Source organism: Oxyura jamaicensis, chromosome 2 (genome assembly GCF_011077185.1).
Source record: "Oxyura jamaicensis isolate SHBP4307 breed ruddy duck chromosome 2, BPBGC_Ojam_1.0, whole genome shotgun sequence".
Taxonomy (NCBI): Eukaryota; Metazoa; Chordata; class Aves; order Anseriformes; family Anatidae; genus Oxyura; species Oxyura jamaicensis.
Genome location: NC_048894.1, coordinates 75865539 through 75870094, shown reverse-complemented (window position 1 = coordinate 75870094; position 4556 = coordinate 75865539).

Genomic DNA, 4556 nt, shown 5'->3' with positions numbered 1-4556 from the left:
AAAAAAAAAAAAAAAAAAAAAAAAGGAAACAAAAAAGAAAAAAAGAGAAAAAAAGAAAGAAAAAGAACGAAAAAGAAAGAAAAAAGAGAGAAAGAAAAAAAGAAAGAAAAGAAAGGAAAAAAAAAGAAAAAAAAGAAAAAAATAGAAGAAACAAAAGAAAAAAAAAAGAAATAAAAAGAAAGAAAAAGAAAGAAAAAGAAAGAAAAAGAAAGAAAAAAAGAAAAAGAAAAAAGAAAAAAAATGAAAAGAAAGGGAAACAGGAAAAAATATAAAAAGGAAAACAAAAGAAAAAAAGGAAAAAAAAAGAAAAAAAAATGAAAAAAGAAAAAAAGAAAAAGAAAAAAGGAAAAAAATAGAAAAAAATGAAAATAAAAAGAAAAAAAAAGAAAAAGAGGAGGGAAAAAGAGACAAAAAGAAAAGAAAAAAAGGGAAAAAGAAAAAAAAAGAAAAAAAGAAAAAAAGAAAAAAAGAAAAAAAGAATCAAAAAAGGAAACAAAAAAAGAAAAAATGAAAGAAAAAGGAAAAAAATAAAAAAGAAAAAAAAAGAAAGAAAAAGAAATAAAAAGAAGGAAAAAAAGAGAAAGAAAAAAGAAAAAATGTAAAAAGGGAAAGAAACAGGAAAAAATATAAAAAGGAAAGAAAAATAATAAAAAATAGGAAAAAAAATGAAAAAAATGAAAAAAATAAAAAAAGGAGGGAAAAAGAGACAAAAATAAAAGAAAAAAGAAAAAAAGAAAAAAAAGAAAAAAGAAAAAAGAGAGAAAACCAGGGGAAACTGGTTACAAGATACCAAGAGGAGGAATGTTTGAGTGTGGAGCCCACTTTTTTGGAGAGATCCTGGAATGGTTTGGGTTTGCCCTTGCCTGCTGCACCATCAAAAGCCTTGCATTTGCATTGTGTACACTTTTTATCTTGAGCTCTCAGGCAAAGCAACACCACCAGTGGTACCTTGAGAAATTTGAAGACTACCCAAAGGATAGAAAAATTCTGATTCCATTTGTTTATTAACAGATGCTTTGAATACCATCAGGTTCTGGTGGTGACACTGTTTTTTGAAATGGTTACGGTTTGGAACAACTAACACTTCACAAGTGTTAGCCAGTTAACAAACTCTGTTCACTAGTGACAAAGCCTTGCGCTGCTATTAGTTACTGCTTTTCTTCTTAATGGAACCCCCAGATCTGATGGACATGGTGAACAGGAACAAAAGTGCTTTTGCAACAGCACAGCACCGTTGTGAATACTTAAGGCAAGATGACTGAATTCACATCATGGGAACTACTGTACAGGATTTCTGATGTTTCATTTTCAGCCTATAGAGTGTTTGGGTATTACCCATCTGATCTAGCCATGTCCTGAGGATTGTGCAGTGAGCCCAGCCACCCATAGTGTATAATTTGGCTGGTGCATTTTGCCTCTTACTTATCTACATACACAAATGGGGTTGATTTGTCTTGCCTTCCTAATTTTCTTCCCCTTGCCCCCATTTCTAGGAGAACTGATGCAGACCAAAGACATTGATTTAATTTAGTTGCTCTTAGGTGAGAAATGTTCTTCCTGCTCTCTGCACTCTTGCACAGATATGAACACTATATAGGTAAAATGTAATACTGTTTACACCAATAGCTGTAGTGGTAATTCTCCCAAATAAATGAATTAGTCATCTACCTCTAAAACTTCATAACTATCTCAAATAATATACAACATTTGTTTTTGTGTTCAGCACTATTTTTAGAGATATATTTTTTATTAAGGGTGCATAAATAGTGAGAGACTGTTCTCCAAGGATTTTTACAGATTTTTCTTACTATGCAGTTTTGAAAAAGTCTTTCTTTTCCTGTTGGTAACGGTCCAGTCAATCTTTATATTCAAAGTTTGGAATCTTTTCGTGCTTTCTTACTGTTTCATTAACATTAGTTCTCACATTTCTATATCTTTTCCTGAAGGAATCCAGAGGGATTTTAAAGACATGGTAGGACCTTAAGTATACAGACTTCTGAGTTTTGGACACATATATGTCCTTTGAATATTTGTGATATTAAAGAGTATTTTTTTAGAATTTCAGAAAAGTCAGTTTTCTGCAGAAACCCTCAAAAAAAAAAAAAAAAAAGAAAGAAAAAAAAAGATGAACTGCTGCAGATGTATTTTGGAAATCTCTTTGGAAATCAAAAACAAATTGATAATATAACTTTACTAGGTGTGTTGAGTGTTCTGGTATGGTATTGTGTTAAGCTTTGTCCAGTGTTCAATTTTTTTTTTTTTGCTATGACCTACACGGCTGTAGTAATCCATGTAATATGAGGGTGGAACTTTACTCTTCTAATTTTAAATATTTCCTTTAAAAAGTACATTCAGGAAATGGGCAGTGAAAAAGGGCTTTGCCACCCAATTTTTCTTAACAATGGTGTATTCCTGCTTTCCTTCTTGTAACAGTGATACAGTACTTAGTGCACTGAAGTCTTGGCTATCATTAAGGATTTATTCAGTGATACAGAGAAACATAATACACTTTATCATTATTGACTGAAATAGCCAAAGGATAGAGGGGAGAGAAGCTGTCACTCATACCATGATGATAACTTATCCTACAGCTAAGCCTTTGGACTGCCAGTTGCTCCTCACAGAGATGACCAGTTACTGCCTCAGTAGACACCCAGGAAACACCACAGAACAGGTTGGGAAAGGCACTTTACATAATGAATCACCTAGCATTACCCTTTCCTCACAAAGAGGTACCACCCATAGTAAAACATTACAAAAGTATGAATTCCGCACTGCCACGGGTGCCAGAATCAGAGCAGGCCTTAGTGATGGTAACAAATTTAAATACAGGTCTTTGGGAGGGACCCCAGCCTCTAATAACTTGGGGTCGAGGATATGCTTGTGTCTCCACAGGTCACGGACCAAGATGGGTACCAACAAGGGGGTAAGGCCATGGTTGGCCTCCTCCTCATAATCGCCACTGTCATCGGTTATTGCCAGCCCTGGGTCTCCATCCAAACATGCCACAACATCGGGGTCACCCTCGCCAACATGACAGGACAAGAAGCGATGTGCCTGTCCCTGGCTAGTGCTAACGACCCCTTTACGACACGTCTGGTGGGGATCCTGGCAGATAACAAAGATTGGACTGTCTACTTGCTGCGAGTGCCCCTAGAGCCACAAGAATTAGATATCCTGGGAAGTGTAACAGCCACATCATGTGTAAGGTTCAATTACATGGGCAAAAACCAAACCATGAAAAAAATTGTCAATGTCACACCTGCTCCTTATTGCAATGCATCTCTTTGGTGTAATTATACAAAACTATAATAGTTCCTTGTGCCAGGAGCAGCTCTGCTAGGCTGTGGGATCGACTGTGGAACGGACACCCCTAGGTGCACCCCGAGCATTTTCCTCGGAGGGGTCTCCACTCTCAGCCGCTCACCACGGGAGTAGACATGGACCTCCTGAAGCCGCTGACAAATTACCTTAAGTGATATTTTCTTGTGGTATGAATGAAAAGTGAAAGAGGCCTCTTTGCGTGAGTGTGTGATTGTGCTGTGTGAGTGAGAAGTAGCATCGTGGCGAAGCACCATCCCTAGTGCTTAGTGACTTGTTGATTGATGTAGATTCTAGTAGGCACGCTACTTTACAATCATAATTTGTATGTGATTTTCGCCCTGTTGCTTATTGTAATGTTTGCAGTGCTTGATAGAAAATATATAGAAAGCATTTGGTTGATTGTAAATAAAAAGGGGGAATTGTGGGAAAGGAATGAAGGTGGCTTTGCCCTGCTTCCCACATCCTTGTATTAGAGATAATGAGGAAACAAGCTAGAGACAAGTGCATGGAGAAGCTAGACCAATTATAAGTTGTTATCGGCGCGTGCTGTAGTTAGTTGCCTATATATACCCTGTGAGAACCTGCAATAAAGGAGAGGACGATTATACTCGCATCGAGGTTGCATCGTTACTCTGGTCCGTTTCCCTTTCCAACAACACAGTCCATCAGTTTTATTTTTTTATTTAGTTTTGTTTCAACATAGCTCAAATACAACATTGTTTTGTATATAAAAATGTGCTTCAAAACATGGGTTACATGTAATATAACAGCAAAAATCAGAAACCTTAGCTATCCTAAACTGACATTGCCCCAAAACACCTTCAGGCTTCCAAGTTTCAGTCTCCTATCAAGTTGTATATTTTTCACTCAGGTTTGAAAAGAAAAATACAGACACAAAATAAATAAATAAATAAATAAATAAAACAACAGCAACAAAACACAACAAACCAACCAAAATAATAATAATAAAAAAGGAACAAGAAACCAACCAACCAACAGTCATTCTGATAACATCACAATGCCATTCATTGTAGTTCTTCACAGCTGTTGTTTGAACAGTACACAAGATTTTTCAGTCCATTTTTCGTAAGCTTGGTAGCTTTACACAAGCCACCCCATCCTTTGGAAATGCTTTAATCCTGGTCCATCTTTTTCTTTTTCTTTTTCTTTTTCTTTTTCTTTTTCTTTTTCTTTTTCTTTTTCTTTTTCTTTTTCTTTTTCTTTTTCCTTTT